We start from the raw sequence: 13,438 nt of genomic DNA, 5'->3' as shown, positions 1-13,438 counted from the left end.
TGATACGCCACTAATGGACATCTCCGTGGTTGGGTATATAAAATAAGTCTTGAGCAATACAATTAATTACTCACAAACATGATTCTCCTTGTACATAACAAAAAATGGCTTATCTAAGCCGTGGGTTTTAAATTACGAAAAAAAAAATATGCCCCTTAAATTTCCCAAGCGTCCCCTCAATTGCGAAAATAATTTAATAGTATCAACGGGCATATTGCCGTATAGCACGTGACGGGAGACGGGAGTGATCCACAAGAATCACCAACACAGAGATAGAGTCAAGTTGACTTGTGGAGCTGACTTAGGTTGGTTGTTTATTTATTTTGAGAAAACCATATTAAAGGTACTTATACTTTCTCTCAATTTTTAATTTGATACCTATGTGTTTTTTTCCCTTTAATTAAACATTTAATTTTATCTTTTTAACAACATTAGCTCTTATAACTTTGTTTTATTGATATTTTTAGTCTCTACATAAGGATTAATGATGTTAATAGAGGAAAATAAAGATTTAGTTAAGAACAAAAAACACATAGATATCAAATTGAAAATTGAAAAAAGTATAGGTACCTCCAATATAGTTTTTCCATTTATTTTTACAGCCAGGTCAGAAGAAGGAAAAGCAAAAGAAAAGAAAGAGGAAAGGGGGAAAGAGAAATTAAAGCGGACCTCCATTGAATTGAAAGCTTGAAGCGTTCAAAGGCCACGTCAACAAGACCATTTCCCCCCTTTTTTCCTTTCTTTTTTTCATTTTTTTTTTCGCAGCTGGGCTTCTTCCGAGAACAACGTCCTTCCCGTCATTCCCTCTATTACTCAGCTCTCCTTCTGCCACGTGTGATGTCCATTCAAACTGCTCTCGTTTTCTCTTACCCATCCCTCTCCCGCCTTCATTCACTCTATGTTTCTCTCTGCCTCCATTTTTCCTTCCTCCCAATCATTGGATCTTCTCTTGCAGCACTCACATTGCGCGACTCTAGCATTCAAAGTCCTTTTCCTTTACTGGTTCGTCTTCAATTATATACCGTAAGTGAGTCTTCGATAATCTCATGCACTTGCGCACGTACACAACATATCGTTTCCGGTAGATTTTCCACACTCCTTTGTTTTTATTTAAATTTCAAGTTCATTGCATTCAGATTTGACCTTTATCATATTGTCCGTTTGGTTTCTGTGAAAACTACATGAATCCCGCGTCTGTTCAGTACTTTCCTGTGTAATTCTAAGCCTTCTGAGCAAGTCTGTCGACATCATTTCCAATTTGGTTTTTCTGCATTAACGAAACGGGTGACTGAAGTCGTCTGATCCGTCATGGATCATCAGGAGATTAAACTGCAGAGTGCAGATTGAAATGGAGAGCTAACTAAATCGCGCCCTCGGGGTGTTAGGCGACAATGTCGAATCCAGAGCCGGGACAGCAGCTGGCGAGGCGACCTTCGAGAAGTGCTGCCTCCTCGACGTTTTCCACCGAAGTCTTCGACAATGAAGTTGTTCCCTCCTCTCTCGCTTCCATCGCTCCCATTCTTCGAGTAGCTAATGAGATCGAAAACGAGCGCCCCCGGGTTTCTTACCTTTGTACGCACCCAAACTAAAATCTCTTCCTCCTTCTAAACCGTTGGCTCAATTTTATGTATTTTAATATTGTTTTTGTATTATTGTAAGGTCGGTTCTATGCGTTCGAGAAAGCGCATCGGTTAGATCAAAGTTCCAGTGGTCGTGGTGTAAGGCAGTTTAAGACGTTATTGCTCCAGCGGTTAGAGAGGGTAAAGAAGAACACTTCCCTTTCTCATTCATGTTTCTGGAAATTAAAAAGACAGATAGATATTTACCATATTTTATTCATTTTATGATTACGTAGTACACGTAATACTAAAAATGAACTCTTTAAGGCTACATATTCAGAGGAGGGAACAGAAAATATGTTAAGAAAAATCTGGAGTTACCGATTAACAAAGCATTCACCGAGGCATGATGTTGAACTGACGATGATAATGGAAATCTGCACACTGCACGCTACGCTTTGCGCTACTTTGTTCAGGAGGAATTTGTATTAAACTTCGCCTTTCAATCCTAGTTCAAATAAAATAATTTATCGAACGCAGGACAATGCATCCAGTTTGGCCTCTCGGGTCAAGAAGACAGATGCAAGGGAAATCCAGGCTTATTATAAGCAATACTACGAACAATATGTCAGAGCTCTTGCCCAGGGAGAGCAGGCAGACAGGTAGACACGTGAATCTTCGCCCTCGCCCCCGTACGTATTGCTTCCGTTGTTTGCTTACTAACTCCCACGCTCTCTTTGCACATGAAATTCCTTTCTAGAGCCCAGCTCGGTAAAGCTTACCAAACTGCTGGGGTGCTTTTTGAAGTGCTTTGTGCTGTTAACAAGACCGAGCAGGTCGAAGAAGTATCGCCTGAGGTTAGTTCTCATATATCCTAGTAACCCCTTCGGCAACGAAAGTTCCTCGTCTTTTCTCACTATGATTCAATTCAAATTCTTGAGTTGTAATAGCATTAAATTTTGTGTGAGCAGATCATCGAGGCTGCTAGAGATGTCCAGGAGAAGACGGGGATCTATACACCTTATAACATTCTCCCTCTGGATTCTGCTGGGGCTTCTCAGCCTATCATGCAGCTTGAAGAAGTAATTCTTCTGCAACGGTTAATTGATGCGGAACTTTGATTTTTTTTTTTTTGGGGTACTTACACCGAGTTTTTTGGTTTTCTTTCTTTAACAGATCAAGGCTTCTGTTTCGGCGCTCGGTAACACTCGTGGCTTGAACTGGCCACCTTCGTTCGAGCAGAAGAAGCAGAAAACTGGAGATTTAGATCTTCTTGATTGGCTTAGAGCCATGTTTGGGTTCCAGGCATGTTTTTTCGCACCTGACCCCTTCTTTGACTTCTTTATTGATTAACTTTTGTTGTTAAGAACAAAAATCCTAAATTTCTAACGATGAAAGTGGACAATGATTTTTCAGACTCCCTCAAGGTCAGCATGATACACAACAAAGGAAGCTACTTTACATGGGTTTGTATCTTCTCATCTGGGGCGAGGCATCTAATGTTCGCTTCATGCCAGAATGTCTTTGCTATATATTTCACAATGTGAGTACAGATTTTCTATGAGTTACCCCACGTGTCCTGCCAGAATGCCTTTCAAAATGTAGTTTGTTTAAAAAAAGTTATATAGCTTGATTTTATTGTTTTGATTGTGCCAACAATAACCAATTATAATTTCAGATGGCATATGAGCTCCATGGCTTATTGGCTGGAAATGTCAGCATTGTTACTGGTGAAAATATCAAGCCTTCATATGGTGGTGACGACGAGGCATTCCTCCGCAAGGTTATAACTCCCCTGTATCGAGTTATTGAAAAGGTATGTTGCCCTTTGACATGGACACTGTCGTTCTACTCAGATACTTCTGCTCTATGATGGCTGATGAATTACACATATATAATCATCCAGGAATCACAGAAGAGCATGAATGGAACAGCTCCTCATTTAAGTTGGTGTAACTATGATGATCTGAATGAGTATTTCTGGTCTGTTGGCCTTTAGGATTATCCTGAACATGACTTTGTTGGCTTGTTTAATTCTTCATTAAATTTAAAAAATGGCATATCATCATCAAATTCTTTTACAGGTCATCTGATTGCTTTTCTCTTGGATGGCCCATGCGTGATGATGGTGATTTTTTTAAATCGACACGTGACCAGGCACAGGTATCTGCCCTGGAGATTTTCTGCCCCTGACTATAGAAAAGTATCCTGGTAAAAGCTTATGAAAAATTTTGTGCCAGGGAAGGAAAGGAGCCCCTAAAATACCTGGAAGCACTGGCAAATCTAATTTTGTCGAGACCCGGACATTCTGGCACATCTTCCATAGTTTTGATCGTCTCTGGACCTTCTATTTGCTGGCTTTGCAGGTATTTGATAAGGGAAATACTTATATCAACATCTATCTTTCAAATTGTCATGACATGGCTTGAACACTATGACAGGTGATGTTCATTATAGCATGGGAAAGTGTTGCACTGTCGGAAGTATTTCAGAAGCACGTCTTGTATAGTCTATCTAGCATATTCATTACAGCAGCCATTCTACGCTTACTTCAAAGTATGATACCTTCACTTAACAGGCTCTACGTGATTGTTTGGCTTTAATTTCCCCCATTTCCCCTTTCTCGCTGAATTCAATTTTCCATTAATATTTTTGTTCCTTTATTCAGGTATCTTGGACCTTATGATGAACTGTCCTGGCTATCATCGATGGAAATTCACTGCTGTGCTAAGAAATATTCTCAAGCTCATTGTTAGTCTTGCGTGGGCTGTCATTCTTCCAGTCTGCTACATTCATTCCTTCAAGGGTTTACCTGATGGCCTGGAGAAGATGTTAAACTCTCTTCATCAAGTAAAGGACATTTCCAAAATTTCTCAGAAACACGAGGGCATTCCGGCATTGTATGCGGCGGTTGTTGTGTTATATCTACTTCCAAATTTACTGGGAGCTTTTCTCTTTCTTTTCCCTATGCTCCGGCGTTGGATTGAAAACTCGGATTGGCACATAGTTAGATTCCTCTTATGGTGGTCACAGGTATTTACGCATTGCTCTCGTTTCACTTGCAAAGTTAACGGCCTTAAACTAAAATTCTACACTGGAAGTTTGTTTGCAAATATGCACTTTATCTTAGAACCAAAACATTGAGGAACGACTGTTAATTGAATTTTATTCGTATGAAGAGTGCATATGGGTGACAACTTTCGGGATAAGCACAAAGCTTCAAGTTGTATTTGCCTCATTATTATCATACGTTCATAATATTAAAAATCTAAAAGTATATATTTAATTTGAACAGTTAATTTATAATCTAACAATGATTATACCCTCCTTATTGTACTTCTCAAATAAAATTACTCTTTCCATTTGATGCTCATGTATACGTCCTAGCACACGCCCCCCCTATTGAAATATAAAAATTTAAGAGCTGCCGCCTTTTGTGCTTCAAAAAATTAGAAATCGTTGCCTAAAATTTAAGATCTGACTTGACTGTGATAAAAATTTTAGATTACATGATTTTAACAACGTAAAAAGATATGTTAACATAAATGGTAACTTAACATTGAAATTCAGATTACATGGTTGTGACAAAAAAATAAAATAAAATAAAAAATAAACTGCTTTGGGCGCGCGGAGCTAGAAGAGGTACCAAGCGCGGTACTAATAATACCCCTCGTCTGCGAAGTTGCTTTTAGACAACTGGCAAAGTTCACCCTCTAAGATATGTTTCCTGAGAACCAATACAAGTTAAATTCAAAGAATTGATCTTTGGAGATTGATCAAATCCCAATCTTTTGATAAAATATTTTTCTTGTTATACGTGGCATCCACTACAAGAAAACTTCTCGGGGTAACAAATTTATATGAAATCATATTTTTGTATCTTTTGTGGCAATAAATTTTTTGGTCAAGATTTTGGGGCAGTCTTTATGTGAGAGAACGTTGATTGACTTAACATTTGCTTTTGCTTGCTAAAATTAATTATCAAGTCATTCTTCTCCATCGAATATTTCAAATTTATGAATGAAAAATTAGTGACTATGATTCTTTTTTTAAAAAAATTTAAAGCAATTTTCATTTTCTGAATGTACGTAGCCAAGAATCTATATTGGAAGGGGAATGCATGAGAGCCAATTTTCCCTCCTAAAGTAAGTTTCCCCCATACATTTTTGTTTCCAAAATTATATTGTGGTCCTTTTCTTCCGTTAAAATTTGAAATTTGGCTGATCGTCAATATTTCTTCTTTGAATTATAGGTACACTATTTTCTGGGTGCTGCTCCTGGCATCGAAGTTTATATTCAGCTTTTTCGTCCAGGTGACTTTTGCATGTAATAGTAGTTAGCCCAGACTAATTACCTCTTCTCATTTACTAATTCTTTTCTGTCTGCAGATAAAACCTCTCATTCGACCCACGAAGGAAATAATGAAGATCAAACATATCAAGTATACCTGGCATGAATTTTTTCCTGACGGTGCTTTCTTCTTTCCCTGTTTCATGATTTCAATGTACTCAATTATTGCTGTATTAGTTGATCAAACTATTCTTCTGTTGGCGCAGCTCAACATAACTATGGTGCAGTTGTGGCACTCTGGGTTCCTGTACTTTTGGTGCGTACGCTATCTTTTCTTTGTTATGTTTGCATATATAGTCTTCTTGGTTGGGCTATCAATCATGTCATCTCATCTTACAATGTCGATGCAGGTTTATTTTATGGATACTCAAATTTGGTATTCAGTTTTCTCGACCATTTATGGTGGTGTTTATGGAGCCTTGGATCGTCTAGGAGAGGTTATCATAAACTTTATCTTGTTTTTGGCTCGTTAAGTCAGGATAAAACTTAGGATGATAATATTGGCTTTGTTTATTTTTGTAAAATACACCAACAGAAACTCAAACCTACTCTGTCAAGAAAATTATGGGTTACAGAAAACGATCAATGTATGTGATGTCGAAGTTATTTACAGTCAACTAATGTTGATGCCTTCTCACTTACTATAGATACGCACTTTGGGCATGCTAAGATCGCGTTTTCAGTCATTGCCTGGTGCATTCAACACATGCTTGGTGCCTACAGATCAGAAACAAAGGAAAAAATTCACGTTGTCAAAGAAATTTGCCGAGGTTGCGATTGTTTTTTCATTGCTAAATAGTGAAGCCAAACTTGGTTGGGCTATCAATCATGTCATCTCATCTTACAATGTCGATGCAGGTTTATTTTATGGATACTCAAATTTGGTATTCAGTTTTCTCGACCATTTATGGTGGTGTTTTATGGAGCCTTGGATCGTCTAGGAGAGGTTATCATAAACTTTATCTTGTTTTTGGCTCGTTAAGTCAGGATAAAAACTAGGATGATAATATTGGCTTTGTTTATTTTGTAAAATACACCAACAGAAACTCAAACCTACTCTGTCAAGAAAATTATGGGTTACAGAAAACGATCAATGTATGTGATGTCGAAGTTATTTACAGTCAAACTAATGTTGATGCCTTCTCACTTACTATAGATACGCACTTGGGCATGCTAAGATCGCGTTTTCAGTCATTGCCTGGTGCATTCAACACATGCTTGGTGCCTACAGATCAGAAACAAAGGAAAAAATTCACGTTGTCAAAGAAATTTGCCGAGGTTGCGATTGTTTTTTCATTGCTAAATAGTGAAGCCAAACGCAGTTGTTCATCTTATGCTTCTACGTGTGTTTGTGTAGATTAGTACGAGCCGAAGGAGTGAAGCTGCCAAATTTTCTCAATTATGGAATGAAATTATTTGCAGTTTTCGTGAGGAAGATCTTTTAAGTGATAGGAAAGGCCTCCGAGCCAAACTCTTTGATTTCTTGCTTTTGTTCATACACAGCTTCTCTTCCATCTCTTGATTGGTTTGCATGAATTATTTTTTGTTTATATTACTCCAGGGAGATGGATCTTCTTCTGGTTCCTTACTCATTATCAGATCCTAGCCTGAAAATTATTCAGTGGCCTCCCTTTCTGCTTGCAAGCAAGGTCAGTTTAGCTGATTTGATTGTGATATTTTTATGGTTGTCAACAATTTCCGTAGTTGACCCAATTTACATTTGCAGATTCCTGTAGCACTGGATATGGCTGCTCAATTTCGTGGAAGAGACTCTGATATTTGGAAGCGTATATGTGCAGATGAATATATGAAATGTGCTGTGATTGAATGCTATGAAGCTTTCAAAAATATCCTGAATACTTTGGTGGTCGGAGAAAATGAAAAAAGGTATCTTTTGGTACTGTGTTGAAAAGATTCATTTCGATTTGAAGCACATTAGTTCATATTCATATTGCAGCATCATTACTTAACTAGTAGGTCTGAAATCATTGTTGTGGAACAGGATGATATCCATCATCATCAAAGAAGTTGAAAGCAACATCGCGAAGAATACACTTCTCACAAATTTCCGACTAGGCTTTTTACCCTCCCTTTGTAAGAAGTTTGTGGAGCTTGTAGAAATTTTGGTAATTCGACTATATTTGCAAAAATTTCTGTTCCAAATAGTTCTTGTCCAGATGTATTCAATCTGACATTTGCACTTTCCATTCACATTATAGAAACAAGCAGATCCATCCAAGCGACATGCTGTGGTACTCTTGCTGCAAGACATGCTAGAAGTGGTTACTAGTGACATGATGGTGAACGAAAGCAAGTTGGTGAACTTCGTGCACTAAATTTGTACTGCAATATGTGGGGTATATTTGGCTGACATTTATTTTTGTGATGATGTTCATCATCAGTGAATTGGTGGAGCTCGGTCATAGTAAGGATTTTGGAAGGCAACTTTTTGCTGATGGTACTGATGCGAAACCTGCTATACTATTTCCACCTGCTGTTACACCACAATCGGCAGAACAGGTGCTTGATAAATTTTTTGTAATTGTTAGAGTCTATGCCATTTTTTGATGATTCAGGAGGCTGCTATAAGTAACGAACTATTATGGTTCCTTGGCGCAATTTCAGATAAGACGTCTTTATCTTCTCTTGACAATGAAAGAATCTGCAATTGATGTGCCAACAAACCTTGAAGCCCGCAGAAGGATTGCTTTCTTTACCAATTCATTGTTTATGGATATGCCACTTGCACCACGTGTTCGTAAAATGCTCTCATTCAGGTCTGATGAAGATATATGCCAATGCTATATTTACCAGAATCACTCATCATGCTTTTTCTTGTACACATTCCTCATTGTCACAGCTAATTCAAAGTCCTGTTTGTGTGTGTGTGTAAATTAGAGTATCTATTGCAATATTGCTATTTTAGCTTCACTGCAACTGCCAGTGCTTCATGTATAGAATTCGGCCTGTTTGCAGTGTCCTAACTCCATACTACAGTGAAGAGACTATCTATTCAAAGAATGACCTTGAGATTGAAAATGAGGATGGTGTGTCAATCATATATTACTTGCAAAAGATCTACCCTGGTTCGTAGTGACTAACTTAGCTTGAGTTTTTAATGATAAAGATAAGACTGGCTAAAATGTCAAAATTTTTCAGATGAGTGGAATAACTTCATGGAGAGACTTAATTGTAAAAAATACAGTGACATAATGGAGAAAGATGAGAATGTATTGCAGCTCAGACTCTGGGCTTCCTTAAGAGGACAGACGCTATGCAGGACAGGTATCAGATGAATTAGGCCAATTATTAATTATTAATTATTCTCTTATATTTGCAAATCTCTTGTATTTATAAATTACTGCAGTTAGGGGAATGATGTATTACCGGCGGGCTCTGAAGCTCCAGGCTTTTCTTGATATGGCCAATGAAAAAGGTAAAAGAAGATCCCCCCCCCCCCCCCGGGGGGGTAAAATCCTCATATATACAGCTAAATCTTGTCACTTGTCAGCACTCTTCTCCGTTATAAATAACTTCCAATGTATAATGAAATGAATTGTCACGTTCATCATGGAAATGAATAAAGAAGTTATTTGTCAAAGTGATTTGTATAATAATCTTTTTACTGTCTTGTGATCGTTAGAGATACTCGATGGATATAAAGCTCTTACTGATCCCTCGGATGAAGATAATAAGAGCCAGAGATCCTTATATGCCAGTCTAGAGTCTGTGGCTGACATGAAATTCACATATGTTGCTACCTGTCAGAACTATGGGAATCAAAAGCGGAGTGGAGATCGTCGTGCAACAGATATTCTGAATTTGATGGTTAAGTATGTTATCTGGCTGATATTTTAAATAGGGTCCTTTTAGATGCATTTATTTTTGGATCTTGAAGTGCACTTCATGTGTAGCCATCCCACGCTTCGTGTGGCGTATATTGATGAAGTTGAAGAAAGAGAAGGCGGAAAATCCCAGAAAGTTTATTATTCTGTACTGATCAAAGCTGTGGACAATCTTGACCAAGTAAATGCATAACTAACTCAACAAGAGAAGTGTTAATCTACGCATTGTCTTTTCGTAAATGATTGTTTTTGTATCTTATTTGAAGGAAGTGTATCGAATAAAACTGCCGGGTCCAGCAAAGCTAGGAGAAGGGAAGCCTGAAAATCAGAATCATGCCATCATTTTTACTCGAGGAGAAGCCCTTCAGACTATAGACATGAACCAGGTAAAAGTTAAAAATGTTACAACTGTAACAAGTTGATAATGGGAACTAATTCTTAGCAAGATGATCAACTTCCTCCTAGGACAATTACTTGGAAGAAGCTCTGAAAATGCGTAACCTTTTGGAAGAATTTGGTGAGGATCATGGGGTCCGCCCACCTACTATATTAGGTGTTCGTGAACATGTCTTCACTGGCAGGTCTTGTGAAACTTCTTCCCCAGAGAACTGACAATATTTTTTTTGTGATGTCTGTTATTTTGGCAAGAAAATTGATAATTCTGGTCACTCGTTGCAGTGTTTCTTCCTTGGCTTGGTTTATGTCAAATCAAGAAACAAGTTTCGTGACAATTGGTCAAAGAGTCCTGGCAAGACCCCTAAAGTAAGTGCCTTTTCTAGTGATCTTAGAAGTGTTTATGTTGTTTGTACGATAAATCATGAAGTTCCTGTTAAAAGCAAGACAAAGACAAGGATAGACCCTACTCAAACAAAGGCAGCCTTCTTCTTTGGCAAAGAGTAAAGGCAACCTTTTAACTTTAGACTGTAGTTCGTGTCCTCGATATAAAATAGCAAGTTACAACTTACAGCATCTTTTAATTATACTGTCTGGGTTCCGCTTACCCATTTCTGTGGTGCTGTAAGAAGGAACGAAAATTTTTAGAGTAAATGGTGTATGATATAGACGTTCTCTGTCTCATGGTAAGGTTTGTTCAATGACAGAGTTCGATTCCACTATGGTCATCCAGACGTTTTTGATAGAATTTTCCACATTACCCGAGGAGGAATAAGCAAGGCTTCCCGTGGCATCAATCTTAGCGAGGACATTTTTGCTGGTAGATTCATAAACTTCTTTATAAACTGCTGTATCCTCCGCTTCATATGTGGCCTTTTTACCTATGCAGGTTTCAACTCAACGCTAAGGCGCGGAAATATTACTCACCATGAATATATCCAAGTTGGAAAGGGTAGAGATGTGGGGCTCAACCAAATCTCACTTTTTGAAGCGAAAGTGGCTTGTGGTAATGGAGAGCAGATACTTAGTAGGGATATCTACCGGCTGGGGCATCGTTTCGACTTTTTCCGCATGCTGTCGTGCTATTTCACCACTGTTGGATTTTACGTCAGCTCAATGGTAATGCTAATAATGCATGTAGAATTAAGCAGAAAGTCTTCGGAAAAGTCCAGTTAAATTTCCGTTATCCGACGTTGCTATATGGCTGTTAAACTTGCATTTGTGCTTGATTATTTAGCATTGACGCTTTCGTTTTCTATCTCGCAGGCTGTGGTCATCACAGTTTACGCTTTCCTATACGGAAGACTTTACCTGTCATTGAGTGGATTGGAGGATTCCATAATGAAAATAGCCAAGAAAAGTAAAGATGATCCCTTAAAGGCGGCGATGGCTTCACAATCCCTTGTTCAGATAGGTCTTTTGATGATTCTTCCTATGATCATGGAAATTGGACTCGAGAGAGGGTTCAGAACAGCCTTGACTGATCTTATAATTATGCAGTTACAACTATCTCCTGTTTTCTTCACTTTTTCACTGGGAACAAGGATGCATTATTTTGGGCGAACTCTCCTGCACGGTGGTGCAAAGTACAGAGCCACTGGACGTGGTTTTGTGGTCCGTCACGAGAAGTTTGCAGAGAACTACCGGTTATATTCTAGGAGTCACTTTGTGAAAGGGCTAGAGCTCACTGTATTGCTCATATGTTACATGATTTACGGATACACAAAAGGTCCCATAGCATATGTCCTTGTGGCGGGCTCCATGTGGTTTATGGTGTGTTCTTGGTTGTTTGCTCCTTTCCTTTTCAATCCTTCGGGTTTTGAGTGGCAGAAGATAGTGGACGATTGGGATGATTGGTCTAAATGGATCCATAGTCATGGGGGTATTGGCGTTCCTGCCAACAAGAGCTGGGAATCGTGGTGGGGTGAGGAACAGGAACATCTGCAACACACTGGCCTTCTTGGGCGGTTTTTGGAGGTTGTTCTTTCCTTGCGCTTCTTTATCTATCAGTACGGGATTGTGTATCATCTACATGTAGTTGAAGGCCACAAGAGCATCATGGTAATTATAAGTTCTCACTATTTCTATGTTATCTCGTACCTTCACTTCATGTCAAACTGTAATGTTGAATCTTCCCTTTGCTTTTGTTAACCTCCAGGTTTACGCCCTCTCGTGGATAGTCATAGTAATTGTCATGGTCATCCTAAAGGTCGGTATGCAAGTTATCAAACACTACAAATAGTCTACTCCTCCGGTCCTAAATATAAGACTTATTTTGCAGTGTAAATGACACTACAAATAGGACCGGAGGAATAATAAGTAATTTGTTTATCAGTCACATTTAAATCATTGTTTTGTTTAATGCTGGCATCTGAAACGACTACAGATAGTGTCTATGGGTAGAAAGAAGTTCAGTGCAGATTTCCAACTGATGTTCCGCCTCTTGAAATCGTTTCTATTCATTGGGTTCGTTGTTGGTCTGGTCTTAATGTTCACTCTTGTGAATCTCAAACTTGGTGACATATTTGCAAGTCTACTAGCCTTTTTACCAACAGGATGGGCACTAGTCATGGTACCCGTGGCATCTCTCTCTCTCTCTCTCTCTCTACATATATATATATATCTTTCGATATAAAAAAGCTTTAGTTAGCTTAAACACTGATGAAGAATCACTATTTAGTTGATGATGAGTTTGCTGCATGAGCAGATAGCACAAGCGTGCAGGCCTGTGGTGAGGGGCATTGGAATGTGGTCGTCGGTGAGAGCACTGGCAAGAGGGTACGATTACCTGATGGGGGCAGTTATCTTTGCACCAGTTGCAATATTGGCTTGGTTCCCATTTGTTTCAGAATTTCAAACCAGACTTCTATACAACCAGGCATTCAGCAGAGGGCTTCAGATCCAGCGAATTCTTGCAGGTAGTAAGAAGAACAGGTGATAGGAAACTGAATTGGATGGATTGAAGATGAAAATAGTATATCGTGCAAGCAGAGTTTAGGATTACGGATAGGCTTAAGAGAGAACTGAAGCATCAAATTATGAAATGGCCAGAGAACAATGTGTCAGATGGGCGCAGGCCTAACTACTCCTTGTCGTTTGCGTTCTTGGGTGATAATATTGACAATGTTACCTAATGAAAGATTTTGAATTTTTTAAAAATGTGGTAAGTAATAATTTAAAATAAAATACTCCTCTGATCCGTAATATAACACTAATTTAACTAATTAATATTAATAAATTTATTTAATTAATTATAATGAATATGATTTTTTTTTTTAAAAAACATTTTAA

At 38.4% G+C, this 13,438-nt stretch overlaps 1 non-coding gene and 1 pseudogene across 1 annotated transcript; both read left to right on the top strand.

Moving 5' to 3' along the window:
• Positions 1-1,391: 1,391 nt before the first annotated feature.
• LOC114723980 (callose synthase 5-like) lies at positions 1,392-13,231 on the top strand (annotated as a pseudogene).
• Positions 9,274-9,352, top strand: LOC114723998 (small nucleolar RNA J33). Its single transcript, XR_003738285.1, has one exon. It is a non-coding gene; the product is annotated as a small nucleolar RNA J33 (small nucleolar RNA).
• Positions 13,232-13,438: the final 207 nt, after the last annotated feature.

Source organism: Neltuma alba, unplaced genomic scaffold (genome assembly GCF_004799145.2).
Source record: "Neltuma alba isolate B1F8T4 unplaced genomic scaffold, ASM479914v2 tig00012163_pilon, whole genome shotgun sequence".
In the NCBI taxonomy this organism is placed as follows: Eukaryota; Viridiplantae; Streptophyta; class Magnoliopsida; order Fabales; family Fabaceae; genus Neltuma; species Neltuma alba.
This window is presented reverse-complemented; position numbering and strand designations above follow the sequence as displayed.